This window comes from Anser cygnoides, chromosome Z (assembly GCF_040182565.1).
Source record: "Anser cygnoides isolate HZ-2024a breed goose chromosome Z, Taihu_goose_T2T_genome, whole genome shotgun sequence".
NCBI lineage: Eukaryota > Metazoa > Chordata > Aves > Anseriformes > Anatidae > Anser > Anser cygnoides.
In genome coordinates, this window is record NC_089912.1 from 18,517,979 (window position 1) to 18,535,451 (window position 17,473).

The 17,473-nt window shown below is 38.2% G+C and overlaps 1 protein-coding gene across 8 annotated transcripts in view; it reads right to left on the reverse strand.

The window, feature by feature from the left end:
- Positions 1-17,473, reverse strand: part of SEMA6A (semaphorin 6A) — a 129,230-nt gene that overhangs the window by 106,180 nt on the left and 5,577 nt on the right. The window lies entirely within an intron of this gene.

A 17,473-nucleotide genomic window follows, 5' to 3' on the forward strand; every position in this document is an offset into this window, starting at 1 on the left:
AAGAAGGGAAAGAAGCAGGGAACAATGCATCTTTGTGTCATACAGATTTCCAGGAATAGTACATCTATGCCCTGGCTGTGACATGGTTTTCACACACCTTTCTTTCCCCAGCACATACCAGGCCAGGCTTCTGTAACTCAAGCTAATCCAAAGCCTCATCAGGCCACGTGCGAGGCTCCTGAAGGTTTCTGCCAGTCTCAGTGATCCTACAAGCTGCTGAAGGCAATGGGAATCATCTTGCATAGAGTCTGCGATCAGAGTCTAAAGTTTTGTGTTTTTTCTTTCCCCTCCTCTCATACTATGAAAATTACAATATTGTACTTCACCACAGCAAAGTTTCAAAGAGCAGCAAATTAGATATGTGAGAATAGGCTGAATAATAGCTTCTAACCTTTGTGATTTCCACTGAAAAAATCATTCCCACTAACTGACTTTATTTCAAAAGTGTTTATACACTAGAAAGGCAGGCTGCAAATACAGTTTTTATGTGAACTGAAGAAGTAGGATTTTTTTTTTTTTAATGGCAAGTAATTACCAAATATCAGGTCTTCTATAAGGAAGAGAGATACCACTTAGTACTGATTTAATACATTTACTTTATCTGGAGGTTATATCCTGTTTTTGAAAGCAGGTGCAAAATCTTAACATCCCTACCATCCATAAGTTTATCTGATTCACTTGTGATCATTACCAGGAAATGCTTCTGTCTACAATTTTACACTTCTTTTCATGTCTAATAGGAGCAGTACTACTGGCAATTCCCAGCACTAAAATTTGTACAAACCTCGTATATATTGATATGGTAAAATAACAGTGAGTCAACACCAAACAAAGGAGTGAGTTTACCAAAAGACCCTTAAAACCAGAATTTATTGACCACAGCTGAGCCCTGTGCTAACACATACACACAGTACCTTGCACAAAATCACTGAGAGCTAATTGGTGAACCGCTGTGTGCTGAGCTGTGACAACATTCCTTCTGCTTCTGTGCTCCAGTGCCCACATACACCAGGCTAAAAATGCTTCTCCTCGTCACTTTGCTCTACAAGACCACCTAGCTGGTGTGGACACAGAGCTGTTGCAAACCCATTCACCGGGTAGCGAATGTACTTGGAGTAAATTTACTAGACCAATTTCTCTCTCTTTTATTCCTCTTTTTTTTTTTTTTTAAATAGGGTCATTGCTAATTGTGCTGGTGACTGTGGAACTACCCTCAGCCCATTCAGAGTGAGCTTCCCTTCTCATAATTTTTTTCTCTGTCAGCCCTGATTTAGCAGCTTTGGTTCCTACTTTCAAATGCAACAGGATTGACAATCAGGTGAAAGTTCTGAAGACTCTGCTGTTTTGTTGTTGGTTTTTGTTGTTGCTTTTTTTTAAAAAAAAGGGTTCATTGCAGATGATACTTCTTTTCCCAGTGAGAGTCTGATTGCTGATGACAGCCAAAATTTCTCGTATAAAGTTCAAGAATCAAACTGCAGTGTCACTGCTTTTCGCATTCTCCAGAATTTGTAAAAAACTATTTCCCTAGAGTCAAGCTCTTTCCAATTTTCCTCTCATGCTACCTTATCACTCCTGAATTTTTAAAATTGTTCTTAGCTCCCTCAGAACTCAGAAGTACATACTCAATATAACCCACAGAACTGTAGGTGTTTTGTTTTTTATTTTTATTTTGCTTTTAAATAAAGTACTAGAGACCTGCTTGCATTTTTCAACCATGCTTATGCTCCTCAGCTTTAATAACTACAGGACAGATTCTACACTGACCTTGATTTCTAGTCCCTCTAGCAGTTTAAAACATGACTTACATCCAACAGCTGATTTGCAAGAAATCCATCACTAAACAAGCCTGGGGTCTGAAGGCATACCATTAGCTTCACGCTCTGTTTGCTCACAGGAAACGTCTCCATGTTGACTCTGAGATAGCCAACAATGAATGAACAGTAACACCAAAGTTTATAAAGTCTTTGTTTCTTTATTCATCAAGCCAACCTTTGTGTTAAGTGACAGCTGACAAAAACATATATCTTTTTGAAGATAACTTAAGAATCACCAGAAGATCACTTACCAGCTAATGCAGTGCATCTTTATACCTTTAAAGGAAAGTTTTCTTATGTGCCAGTGTTGCTAACTGCTGCAATTTTTGTCACAAGGCTGATAACATTTTCACTGATGCTCTAGCTCCTGGAATTGTGTCATTACATGGATTTCCAGGAGTAAGAGAACTCGGTGGTTCCTCAGTACACTTTATAAGCTTCCTGATTTCACTATTTGTCAGACCTGAACAATGGACCTTGACAACACCTACCTCCTCATAATTATAGGGACACCAGAAAAAATAGCATTCTCCTGCTTTCATGCCTAGACATAAGGAAAGACTCAGTAACGTATTTTACTGCCACAAGTCAGACCCAGGCTGAGGAGCTCAAGCCACTGACAAAACTGAGCATTTCGAGCACCAGTACTTGCAGACAGGTGAGCTTGTTCTGCCCATGGTTGGGAGGCTCCTGCAGCAGCGAAGGGGTGCCTGCCCTCCAACAGCACCCATCCCACCTCGGGAACCCATGCAGAGGGAGAGGAGGAGAGGTGAGGTGCAGCGGGGGGCTTGGGTGGGCAGCCCATGTCAGGGCAGCTTGTGACTGGAGCCCAGCACATGCCAACAAAGAGCAGTACAGAGAGACCCCAGGGTACACCACCGTACTTTCTGGTCCTTCTGGAACAGGAAAAAAGGTGATAATGGACACAGATTACACTGTTTTTATCATTTTTTTAATACTCATCCCAATCCAAAGATGGGCTGATTCCACAGCCTTCCTCCCCAGTTCCAAAAGTCCACAGCGATTTTGCATAAACAAGAGCTACAGGATCTGGTTAAAGGAAAGACCTGTACTGCCTATTATTGCAAGTAAAAAATATAGATCTGTGGCCTGCATTTTGGAAGTATGCTGCACCTTCAATTGCCACTGATTTCACAAGGAAGTGTTGAATATTAAGCAATTCTGAGAGTCGTGACACCTTCCTTAATGCTTCATAAAAGAAGATGAAGCTAAACCATAAGAGCAAACCCTTGGGGAGAATAAAACATAAAAATCTCTTTATTTGTAATACTGTGAAAATTATCACACGCATCTTTAATGAAACATTTCCTTTATCATTAGCCTTCACTATTAAGCAAAATAATAAAACTGATACCTCTGTAGCCTTTCTCCTAAAAATACAGGATGGGTAACTAATATTAAATCTCTTCATAACCGTATGTAGAAAAGATTTTTTTCCATTTTGAAAAAAAAAATGGAACTAAGACAATATATTTAGTGGCGAGCCTCAAGCCATCTATGTCTATAACTGAAGGAATCAGAATGAAAATAACTTTACCCAGAGTGCTTTACCTGCCAGTCCAGCTCTCCCATGTACAATACATAAGTAGGTCTCTGATAATTAATTCAGATTCCTTTTCTATATAATCCTACAAAGAAAATTATTTAGCCATATTTCCATTTTACTTTACAATGTCTAGATCAGTTCTCATACATGTTGAATATTAATGAATTAACAAGAAACAATCAGAGAGATCATCCTTTACAACATACATCTATCCTTCAACACCTTTCCAAAATACAAATTTTAATGTCTGCAGATTTTCATAATCTTTAACACAGTCTTTTCCTAACGCCAATTTCTAAACCTTTAATCTTCTCATTCAGAAGACAAAGGCACAAGCTGAACTTGTTTCTGTTTAATCACTGTAACTGAACTGAACCTCCAGCCTGACAGTCACCCCAAAATCAAGACTTGCAGTTATTGTGGAAAGGTCACACAGAGATGCAGTCTCTCAATTGTTACTTGATACTAGTTGACTGGCAGTCCTTTAATTCATGGACTTGAAAATAACACTGTGAAGTAACTGAGGGAAATCACTAATGGTGACATCATTCTGCTGCATGAGTAGTCCATGAAAACTACCATGTCACAGAATTGGCATATAGTTATCCCAACTTCACCTATATTATTTTGTTGACCTGGCCTTGACAAAGAGCCAGAGTAGCAACACTAATTGTTTTCATTCAGTTTGCATACAAAAGGTCCTCAGAAAACTCTGGCCAAACAGCAGACAAGGCCCATATCTGAAGCTGCTCACACCTTTGTTGGTACTGGAATGGTCATACTGGCCATTAAGACCACAAGTCCACCTACTGGACCATCCACCTTTAGCAACAGTCATAAACAAACCTCCAGAGAAAAGCCATGATTAGGAGAAGCATTACTGAATGCTTGTAGCATTTCACATTTAAACTGTGTTATGGCTTCATACCACTTTGCATGCTTTTATAAATATCAAAATTTAATGCTGTAGCTAGCTAGAATCTATCTTCAGAAGTAGATAGAGAAGGGAAGGGAGAAAAAAAAAAAAACGTATAACTAATTCTAAATAGTAAATCTCAGAATGACCCAGTCTAGATTTATGAGGTGTATTAATGCTTTCCATTCCAATACTTACATAAGTCACACAACTAGGAGACAACTAAAAAAAAAAAAAAAAGGTTTTATCCTTAGCAAATGTACTTCTAGATAGGAAATTCTTCATTTGTTGGGTGAAAAGACAACCTTTCTGGCTTTTTAATTTTTTTTTTCTTCCTGTAAGAAAATGGCAGCTGCCTGAAACTGTTTAAGAAGACTGAAATGGTTAGTAATCTTGAGGGAGAATTAGGAAACAAAGCGCAAGTAAGGTGGCTATTTAATGTGTGACTGCCATTCATCATGGATGTCACTGAACATGTGTGGCATATACAAAAGCATTAACAAATGCCACAAAAGGACTTTCTCAGATAACTTTTTTTCTTCTTCTTCTAAATAGCATGTTTGGTCTTGGTTCAGCTTTACTTTTTTTTTTTTTAATTATGTTGCATTAGCTGGCTTAGAAAGAACAAAACAGTATTTTTAAAACTTTATTTCAATGTTGATAAAGTATAAAACAAACTCAGCAACTGCTTACCAAATCTCTTCCCTCAGGACCACCCTGAAACTCTAAACAAGCCAAAAGGGCCACACTGAGAATAAATATCAAAGGCATTGCTAACTTTGTCTTTTTATTTAATTAGCAGACAAGCTCATTAGCAGGGAGCTGTGTAGCAGCGCACTACGCCTGCAGCCGCTGCTCACATCAGGAATTGCAGAAGCAGGCTGTAGCCACACATGCTGGAAGCTGTGCAGCAGTGGCAGGAGTTGGAGGAGCTGGAGTTGGGGAAGCCCATTTGGTTTTGGAAAACCAAACCACAGACCCAGCAGCACAGGGCATATCCCCACTCCTTGAACCATGACTGTCTTTTATGTGCTGGAGGAGCAGGTGGGAAAGACGACCTGCTCCTCAGCATTCAAACACTGCCTTCTTCCACAGGGCACCACACTACAAATAAGCCAACTCAAATACGGGTCAAAAACCAACACTAATAGAAAATATACGTGTGCATGTTGTTTAATTTACAGTGCAGCAATGGCAGCCTGCTTCTGGGTTCAAGCAGTCTGCCACCAAGAAGTGTCATTTACAATACTCATACAATATTTACAATACTCATACAATACTCACAGAATGTCCTAGGAATTGAAAAGACAGTTTGTCTGAACTAAAGGCAGTTCATTGCATCCTATCCAAGTAGGAGTGCATCTGTCTGATTATTACTAGGACAGTCAGGCACTTTTTAGCTTAAGATAAAAGCAAAATCTTCATTTAAAATAATTTGAGTATTTCTTCAACTCTCTTCTGTTGAAAAAAAATCGGGGGATTGAGGAGTCACAGCTGTTGCTAATAAAATTTATTTAAAAGAATAATGTGAAACAGTACGTTTGTGAAGGTTCATAATCACAGCAGAATTAAATCATTTTTACAAAGCATTTATTTGAAAAGTTCTGTACACAAACTCTGGATATGGCAGAGAATATTTCCCTCACAGTCTAGGTTTGATTTCATTCCTGGAAACTGCTATAAAAATCTCGCTCACTCGCAGTAGGGTTCTTTATTTACACTCGGTTTTAGTTTTAAGACCTGTGACAAATACCAGATTGCTCACATCCACCACAAATCAGACGGAGCAGCCGCACATACTGCCCTGCCTCCTGGTGTTACCCGGCCGCCACGCTGTGCTCCTGCCTTGCTGCAGAGCCGTGCGCTTGGCAGGGTTTTCCTCTGCGGCCATCCAGGTCTCGAGCTGGAGAACAGGCTGCACAGGCATACGAGCATGTCACCATTTACAGCAAATGCACGACATCATGCCTTAAAGTGATGATCCTCACCATGATGTTCATCTTGGGCATCAAAGGCAAGTCCTGCAAGAGGTTTGGGTCCACCAGAGGTGGCAAACAGGGCCTGGGGGCCTACTGCCCGCAGAGCCACCAGCGTCCCCCTCTCCTGGTGCACTGACAAAAGCCCTCTCTTGGAAAACACAGAACACCTGTTTAAAAAAAAAAAGTATAATGTATCGAAACCTAACTTTTAGGAGTTGAACCTCTGTGCTCACCTAGGCTTTTGCTACCCTGCCGAGGCTAATGACAATTTTCCCAAACAGTGCCAGGTGCAGTTTTTTTTCCTTCTTTTGTTTTGTTTTAAAGGAAGTTTTATTATATCACTGGAAACTGGACAAAAGCCACAAACTTGTTTCACACAGCCGACCAGCCAGCTGCACAGGGTAATGCCAATGCCCTTCCCACGTGCTGCACCCATGTAAACTCACCATCAGTCCAGCAGCAAGGAATTCATACAGCCCTTAGTAACTTCCCTCAGAACACATGTACTGTAAGGGCTCCTTCCTCCTCTTTACCCAAGAGTTAGACTACAACAAAACTGCTACATACCAATCTCACAGAAAGGCCCACAACTAGAGAGAGAAGCCCACCACTAGAGAGGCTTGGCAATGATGGAAACCTTTTCTCTTTTCTCTACCAACAGCTTGTAAGAGAAGCCAAAGCATCATAGGAGATTTCCCAGCACTAGGAGGAGGGTACAGGGACAGAGGAGGGTCCCATCTGGGTTTTTTTCCCCTCCACCTATCAAGTTCTATACAAAAGGTGAAGAAATCAGGCAGAGAGACAAACTATGTAGATTTCACCTCTCCTGTGCCATCCATTTTTCTCATTGTAAGCTTCCTATATACACTTGACAGGGACTTTTATCACAAAGGAAGCATTCCATGGAGAAATGCAGGTTTTCAATGAAGTAAAGCACTTTCATCCTGTCTTCTTCCCCATCCCTCAGCAACCCTGCTATCCCTGTGTACCAGTGCAGATATATGCCCATACTGGTTCCCTTAACTTCTCTGTTTCCACAAACCTTCCACCACTCAGTCCTGAGCTTATGTTACATTCCTTGCTTCCCATAGCCATTTTTTTTCCATAAAACTTACTCTACTTATCTATATTTGTCCCCCAACTTGCGTAGTAGTTGGGATCAATCAAGAGCACAATGGTTCCACAGCCAAATCTACTCCAGGCTTATGTGTTTCTGGTTGACGTAATCATGATGTTATCTTTTCATTAATAATGTTTTTGAGAGGTTACACATACTGAAAACACAGATATGCCTCCATAAATTTAACTCCAACATGATTGGGAAGAACCTATCAAAAACATCTCTCTTTTCATTAAAATATTTTGAGTGAAGCATTAGTCAAAAAAACACAGTCAAGATAGTGATACCTGGGCCATCTTAGCTGTTTTGCTACAGGGAAAAAATCAATTTTCTGGAAATTATTCATAGCTTTCTGGCAATCTCTCTCTCAAGCTTGCAGAGCAGGCATGAGTTTGACATTTAAACTTTTCCAAGTATTATTAACACTTCAAAGACACCACAAATATTGATGTGGATAAATTCTGCATTACTTATTCTCCTCCAACATATCCTTCAGCAGGACAACACATCTTCCTATCCTTTAACCTGCTGAGTTAATGCAGAAAATATGCACTAGGTATGAAGCACTCAGTCCAGGAAGGGGATTTCATTTAAAGTGATAAAAAGTAAGGATTTTTCTGCAGTTAGGGGAAACTTCTTGTCCTTAGTTTTCCATTTAGTCTTGCATGTTCAGACAAATGTTTAATCTATTTATATCTTACACTGTAATATAGAGGTATTATGGAGTTCAAAGTAGAGAATGACAGTAGTGACTTTAAGATGTCCTATAGTTTTTTAAGCCAAAGCCACAGCCAAAGTCAGTGTCCTTGTTTCACATCCATTGATGTCAGTAGAAATATTGCATATACTCCTAGGAAAATCACAGGTTCCATCAAAAGTGTGTAACAATGTCTTATGGAGTGTCCCATCTATTTCTTAAAAAGTAATCTGCTAGTTAAAATGAATTGCCTTGTCATTCAAGTGGCTCCTCTGTTCTTCCTAACTGCATCATACAGGCAAGAAAACACCTTTCCTTGTTTGAATCTGTAAGACCTGAATGGTGGAGCTGGAGATGGCAGTGCACCTGCAGAGCGAGGGCTCTCAAAAAGAAGGCTCGATGGTAGAACACTTTCTTCATCTTTCTTATCTTGTACTGGTCCCACTGAAAATCCAATATCCTCTCCGACATACAACCTCCCTATTTTCCAGGCTGATCAGTGGGTGTTGAGATGACTTGGGACAGATGCCAGAGTCTGTGGTGCATACTGAGAAGAACTATATGCTTGTAGTCTTTCTTAAAAAGTGAGACCTGATTAGACGGGACCAAAGAGCTTAGGGCTGCCTTTGTGCACACACCTTTCTTCTACACACAATGCCAGTTGCTCGACAGCAATTTTCCACCCAAAGCTTTGTTGGAATTATAGAAACATAGCATCACTTAGGTTGGAAATGACCTGCAGCCTTACCAAATCATGACTGAGGCATGGATTGAGCATTGGGCAAAGGTGTGAACGTGGCTAAGAGGAAAGGAGTTTTTTTGTAAATCATCCGACCATACAGCAACTGCAGCATGCGAATGAAAACACGTCACCTTTTCTAAATGGTCTTCTACTGCTGGAGCAGAGCCCAGGAGAGCATATCTGGCAGAGCAGATTCAGTAGTGGCACAAGGTTAAAACCACAAGGCAAGTCAACGGGCCCCAAATAAGCACATGAGCTTGACCAGTCATCAGTGCCCTTCTGCTGATTTCTGTCTGCGTGATCAACATATCACACACGAGTGAGAGCAGAATTACTCCAAAACATATAAAATTCCGTCTGTGTGTATCCTGCTTTGAAGTCAAAAAAACAACACGTGAATCCCTCCAAGTTATATTTATCAAGACTTGAGTGCTTGGGATTGATGCTAAAAGTCATTGCAAGATGACTAAAGGAATCACTTCCATAATCTGTGTTTTACCTGTTCTAGATCAATAATATTCCTTTATTTATTTATATTTTTTTTGTTTTTTTTTTTTTTTTTTAAACCAAATTAATTCTGAAAGATGCTATGTCTTGGCAAGACAGAAACAAAATGGTTTAAAGCAAGGACTGAGTTCACATGGAACAGACCCAAGGAAAAATTTAAATCCAAACATGCACAGTTTTCCTCAAGAAGTTAAAAAAATGATTGGAAAATTTAAAATTAAAATGGCCTTACATATTTGGATCAAACCTATTTTTATCCATTTCAAATGTAATTTAGGAATCAAAGAATTACACAAACTACTGTTTCTTTATTCTTTTAAACACTGGCACAACATACATCTGCTGCAGTTTGTTCTTCGTCTTGCAAAAACTTCTTACATATTTCTAAATTCTAGAAGCTCTTTAAACATGAGAGTATATAAATCCCCTTCTAAGCTACATAAAATATACTTCATATGAGTAAGGGGAAGTGCTAGGACTACTGCCAGAAACTATTTAATAGCTTCGAGCAAACTTTACCATCCTGTTTGAACAGCAGGAAAAAAAAAGAGTTTAAAGGAGATGGAACCTCTTTCTATCTTTCCCTCTCTCAGAAAAAAAAAAAACAACTAATTTGTCTTGACATAACCAGTGCTTTTTGTTGCCCTTCTCTGACTATTAAAAACTAAGCAGAAAGACAACAAAAGCACAAGACAGACCAAGTGAATGTTTAGCCAGGACACCATTTTGCAAATATGCACAGTTTTTGCTCAGCACAAATTGTGTTATTTTATGTTTAACTGGTTGCACTCGTATAGCTTGATTTTCTTACCAGTCGTGACTGATTCTGTAGCCAGAATCGTGCAACCATTGAGACTAAACTTGAATTTATTTTCTGTAAAAGCAGAGCTGAGACATGAAAACTGTGAAGGAATCTTTTTAGCAATTCCTCTTGTAGGCAGCACACCTTGTTTTAATCAAGTGCATTATGGCCTTTACCCATGGCTGTGAACTGACTCCTGGAGCTTTTCTGCATATCAGTTTGGCTAACCCACTTTCAAATATCTCTGCATCTGCATATTCTTATAGCTGAAAACTATATTGCTTCTTACGCTGTAAACAGCAAGACAACACACACATAAAAATTCATTGCCTTTGAAGAGCATGTCTTGTGTCCGTCATTTCCTGTTATTCAATGTTTTTCACTACCCTAGTTATTGTCTGGACGCCTGAAGTGCCTGCACTGAGATTTTAAAACACAAGAGGGCAGGCTACATGCAAAGTAAAAAGCACAGTGTATTTTCCTGCCAGTTTTCACCATGTAGATAGTCCTGTTGAACAAGCTGTAGGAAAACTTTAAAAGACAAGCATTCCTCACTTTCAGCATAAAAACATGTGGCCAATCCCTGCTTCTGTTTCTTTAGACAGTATGCTATTAGTTACAGCTTTGCCCCTGGATTTAGAAAATGTGTCAAAAGGTGAAAGGTCTTTTCCTCTGGAAACTTAGAGCAATGTCTAAGGCCACCATATAACAGCAAGAAAAGTTATTTGCCCGCTTCCAGGTTTAGACATGCACTCTAAGGAAAATGGAGTGGATTCTCTCTAAGTAAATTCTACCCACTGAAATCTTTAAGACTTACTCCTCTTTGTGTAAAAGGATTTTGTTCATTCTTCCACAAGCCTTTTTTTTTTTTTATAAGGCAGACAGTTGTTACAGCAGGCAATCACAGGATGGTTGTCTAGAGGAAGACAACACAGCTGTTAAGCAACATTACAGCCTGGCAACTTATGTTCTCTGGTGTTTTATTTCTGAAAAAAATTTCCAGTACTAGACTCTTTAAAGCTAAAATATCAATTCAACATATAGATGCCATTATATTCTGCAGAACCATGTCTCCCTGATGGTTTTAAAATTAGCAGGATCATGAGGTCATTTCTTTCCAAAAATTTAAATTTCTGGAATTAACAACTACTTAAGTCAACAAGAGTTATGTCACTAATATGAATGAGTTAGAGCATAGCCTTTCTAGACAAGTCCAGTTCCTGGTGACATAAATACAGACAGAGTCTGAAGCAAAACTGTGACCTCATTTTTCTGTTTGATGTTAAGAGATCAAAAGTCAGGTCCTGGTAACCCATATTTTTGTGCCTTGGCCCAGCCCCTCTACACTTACTTATGCAAGTAATATAATTGCTTTTGATGACATACTCATGTAAGCTAAGGTGATTTGTTTGTACAGAGTTTTACAGCAGGAAATCCAAATATTCATCTTTTGGTAGCACAACACAAAGGAGGAGGTCAGGATTAGTTCTCCTAAAAAAAAAAATATCTACAGCAGTTTGTGCATCTGTGTAGGTATTCCATGTTTTGAAAAGTTCTTTGACTGTGACAACAATGAATTCTTTCATCTGTTTTAAACTAAAACTGATTGCTGACCATTTACGAAAAAAAGAAGTCTGAAGAACTGATTTGCTATTCAAGGTAAATCAATGCAAGCATTCTTATAGATACCTTCTCTGACATTAGCAGTCATTACACAGTCCATATTTTCCACCCTTCTCTGTATATCACCAGCTTTTAGTTACAGCAACGCGTTACCAGAAAAGTCCAGGCTGAACTGCTACTCTCACTCAAACACTTGAGCTGGGTGCTATTTGTGTTTTTTGCAAATGATGTCACCTCCAGGATTTCAGCTACATATGATAGTTTATGACATAAGTACAGATGAACACAAATTAAAACAATTGGCCAAAAATATAAAAGGTGAGATGAAAAGGAATTGGAATTCATATGTGAGAGAACTTATTCTATTAGACACTGCTTTTCAGTGGTGTTTTTTTTTCTTTTTTTTTTTTTTTCCTACTGGTAGATTCTTTAATACTCTCATGTCGTACACTAAGAAAAATGTTCTGACAAATCAAAACTGCATTATTCTCACATTCAGCCAGTCAGTCACTAGCCTTCATCTCACACCTTCAGGCTCTTAGCTCCAAGTTGGCTAAATACGCCTTTTGGACTACACATGCTGTTGAACAGGAACAGGATTTATTATTATTTTTTTAATCTTGGGAAAGGAAGTGTTCTGGCAGTATCTCTAGGTCTTATGCTTAGAACAGGATAAAGCAAAAAAGAAGACACCACCCTACAACATACACGTCTCGTGACGGAATTAATCAGTGTATCTGAACATGCTGAACTTCCCTACAACGGAATTAAAAGGAAACACCTTGCAGATAAAAATGAAAAAGTATAGTAGCTCATGCAAAAATCTTTCCTCTTCCCACGACAGCTCTTTAAGGATTCAACCCTAAATTTCTTTGTAAAGAAAAACACTTTCCTATTTAAATTCAAAAGTAATATTAGCAGGTGAGAAAAGAAAATGCATCCCAAAGAATCACTAGAAAATTGCTTTTTTTTCTTCTTTGCACAAACTGAAATGACTCTCCTCCCTAGTCCTTCTCCACCAAGAAAAATTTTATGCCCAATGTATTTCTAGAAAAGAATATCTTACTGGATGGACACAGTTCTTAAAAAATGTCATACGTTCACTTCCCTATAACAGACGACAGCAAATTTTTAAAATCAATTTAACTTAGGTCATTTCTCATTAAAATGGTTAAGATCAATACTCTGCAATTGCAAAATCTGAGCATTTGCAATTAATAAGAACAAGTTACTCAGAAGTGGAATAGGTTGAACACTCATATAAGTTTATACACATAGTACCAAACTCAGTTCATATAAAAAATAAATTCAAAAGTTGATTTTGATGCATTATGCCATTCTTTCATTAAAAAGCTATGATGAAAAGCCATTACTATAAAGACTATGACCTGAGGTTCAAAATTGCAGTTAAACAGCCTGCGATGCTCTCTATATAATAAAAAAGGCATTTTGAATCGAATACCAGGCTGCATTTAGCCATGCTAGTGAATTACTACTCAAGACAGATAATCCCACGGGACTCAACCTCTGTGCTGCCAACAGACGATGGACACCGAGCTGTACCCTGCGTGTTGGGCCAGGTACTGGGCAGCCCAGAGGATGAACTAGGGAGACTTTCCTTTCTCCCATCCCTTCAAAAACATCCAGCCCAAGACGAGTCCTAGTCTTTCAGGAATGCTCAGGCATTAAGATGCTATTCAACATATGCAAGACTTGCAAGGGAAACTGATTAAAGTTGCTAAAAAACCTACAGATATGATAAATACCTACTTTTCCAGTAATGATTATTTTCTTTCCTTGATGAGACCAGTATATTGCTACTAAAATTTAGCTGCTTGGGGATGTAGAATAACTCTTACTAACAACTGTAAATAAAACTGACAGGACTACATTGAACTGTAAGTGAAGCAAGGGTTTGCTGCTGAGGTGTTCAGTAGAAACTCTGCTCTTCAACAGGAATGAGACTAGGCCTCTATACTGAGTACACAATCACTTATCACTCATATCTAAATATCTTGGGAATAAAAAAAAATAATCAATAAAAATCTTCACTTAATGTTAAAGAAAGTACAAATGAACCTTAAGAGAACTGCTTAAATACATTTCTATACAGAGTGATTCTATGCCTAACTTGAAACTAAATGGAGTACAGTAAATTTTGAGGGGAAAAAAACAACAATAAACAAACCAACTGAATTTGTACCTCTACAGTCTTTGACCTCTGATGTTTTTCAATACTAAGTTTTTGTTTGTTTGTTTTAATGCAATCACCAGATCCCTTCTAAACACAACTACAAAATGACCAAATTACTTCGCTCTATCAGACTGACAGTCTGCTATATACGTGCGCATTGTGGGTTTACCAGTAGAATAGTTTGGGATTCAATTCATGTAAAATATGCATATACAATATGCATATACAATATGTATATACAATATGCATACAGAGTATGCAAAAAACAGACTATAAAACAGGAACTTGCATACTATTTGAGAGTATGAAACTGCAAATACAGATTTTCTGTGCATCCACCAGCAAACAAAGCTTTATCATCTTTAAAATTCACGTGAAAGTTTTGGACTTAAAATCTGTTCAGTTGGTAGAAGTCCTGAGGGTGGATTACAAATAATAAGCACATGTTCTCAATCTGCTTGTTGATCTCACTTGAAAAATTGACAAGAATCGGTAGTAAAGTACCAGACTGAAGCTTTAAAACTCATCTTTGAATGCAAACTAACCATTTGAAAGTTTAAAAGTTGGCTAATTTTCCAGATTAGTTCCAATTATACTGAATTCCTTAAGCTAAACTGCACAGCTTTTACCATGATTCTTTGCTTGATGTGAATTTTCAAGGCTTTTTTTTTTTTTTTTTTCTGAACAGAAAATACCTATCAAGCTTATCTGTGCAAGAACCAAATTGCTTTATTAAAACTAGCAGGAAATCACTTAATTCTGGAGACCCTGTAATGTAAAGCGCAGGAGAAATGGGATTTAAATTTCTGCTAAACCACGTGGCTTATTCCTGCTCACATGGAAATGATGAAATTTTTTTGCTTTATGGAAAAAGGGCCATGATTTGCTTAGTGAAAGACGTTTGTGCATTATTTTATATAATACGTAGCAGGTAAAACAAAACAACAACAACAAAACCTTCCAACACTACATGACAAAGTCATGGTCTTCCAGCTACTTTTTTTTTTTTTTTTGCTAGATCTATTTACTACTTTACCCCTTCTCTCATTTGTCAAGAAAAGCTATTCCTGACTACTAACAGCTCTGCATTTCCAAAAGTATTCATGTTTTAATGCTGAATTAGTGAACAGATATTGAAACATAATTCAAAAAAATACTGCCAATGTCAACACAGTGCTGAAAGAACACTAGTTCTGGCAAAAGTTTATTTCCCTCTTGCTACTTTGTAATTCAAGCTGTTCTGCGGCTAACAGAAGGGTACTTATTGTTATTTTATTAAATTTAAGGTAACAATGGAAACAGTAAACATTAATTCAGTCTCAAACATGATGTCATGTTTTATGTAGGTAGGTTAAAAAGAATATAAAACAAATTACCTGGATTGCTTAGGAAACCCTAAATCCCCTAATTTACCCAACCATTTATCAGCAGAACTAATGAAAAGCCTTTCTTACTCTTGCAGTGGATAAAGGTAGCCATTAGTCTCTGAAGTGTGCAATTTGACCAGCAAGACAAAACAAAAAGCAAATCTTGGGAGTAAATATCAGCTGGATGTTCACATAACAAGGTCCAGAGAGACATATCCAGAAGTTTCCTCTTTTAATCCAACTCTGAATAATGCTGGATGCTGTTCTCTGTTCCTTCAGTGTGCTACCACTGCCAAAATAACTGCAAGGCTTGCAAGTCCGAGTATATCTCAAGCCTTTCCCAAGGCACCCCAACACTATCTGAGGCACTGAAACTATGGCAACCGAATAAGAAAGCAGCTCCCATGATTAATAGATGAAGATCCCAGCGACAGTGCCTAGCTAGGCCATAATTCAGGAATGCAAAAGGAATTAGCATAGAATCCACCTCAATCTACCAATAAAAAGTAAATTTTGAAAGGCATCAACAAAACAGCATTATTTTTCTTCTAAAAGAAAATATTCTACAGAACTGGAAACTGTTCAAATTCTCATTAACATTTCAATGAACGTCTGCCTCGAGTGCAAGTGCAAGTAATGGATAAATGTTCACTAACAATGGTGAAGGAACCAACACAGCAAATTTCCCATCTGAGTATGAAAGCCTTATGTAAAAATACCCAATATATAGAACACCTGAATGAAGCTGAGCAGCTGGAGATAAGAAAGTAGAAATAATGTTTGCTGCAGTCAAGAATATATTTGGACACAGATTTTTCCCATTGTGTTGGGGATTCATGTAAGAGAGTACTTTTTCCATCTGCTGAACTGGAACATCCTACCATATCTATTATATACTCTATGCATTTTCATTACTTGAAGGCCCCATGAGTCTGTCAGGGTCATTGCAAAATTGATGAGAGGTTAGAAATACCTTTTTTAAGCGCATAATCAAACTTCCACTCTTATCTCCAGTAGAAATACCACCATTACAGTCCCCATCCACTAGATGGTTTCAGACTAAGGTGAAATGATGCAGTAGAGTTATTCTTAATTTCTTTCCACTTTTATAAACATTAAGATTTCACTAAAGGTGATTGGTTACAGAGATAGTAGAAGCACAGGAATGCTTTCTCAGCCCTTATCACTGACCCTACAGCCATGGCACAACTTTACCTACAAAGTGTGTGGGAGAAGGAGCTAAAGGCTTCCTGTGTGGAAGACAGCACACGTGCAATACTGTGCATCTGCCCCCAGAAACTCTTCAGCATGGCATGAATGTTGTAAAAGTGTATTTCTGTGAAAAGTTCCTCATTAGCAGTTCTGTCAGTAGCTAAAAAAAAAATTAAATTAAAAATGGCATTGGGTAGTCCATGACATGTGAGTTTCAAGTATCTGTTATAAATACTCTGTATAGAAATGCCTATTATTAACAGTACTTTTAAAGGAAAGGTCATCACTGAATGCAGTGAATTACCATATGTCTTCACTCTAGAGATACAGCAACTGGCAGTTCTGTTAATAGCTGGTTTATCTACTTCATTTTACATCTCTATTTCAGCCACTACGGAAACACTTTGGGGACTGGGGAAAAATTCCTTCCATACAGAAACGTCTCTATATTCACAGAGTATACTATACCACTCCTTATTGCTGATAAATAACGGCAGTTCCACACTGGGAAAGAGTTAACTACCAGGAGGTTTTTGCCAGTGAATTATGAGCTAATTCATGGATTTTTTCCCCTCATTTTCTCCTTCCTTTTTTGAAGCCTTTTTTTTTTTTTTTTAAGTGCCTTTTTTAACCTATAGTAGAGCTAAACTTTAGGCTTCAGAGGACAAGTCTGGCAGCCTCATATACCTTTGTCTAGTGCATGAAAGCTGATAATATGATTATTTTATAAGGGCAGGCATAGATCTCTCATCCCATTTCCTATTTCCTGTGGCCCCACTACTAACTGTTAGCAGCTTTTGCAAGTCTGAAGTGACAAAAACAGCAAATACACCTATGTATATCTTTTAATAAGCCATTCCTAATACTTTCTGAATATCCTGGTGCACACCTCTACTCTGTTTTTTTCCTTCATTCCCGTATCATGTGGAATTT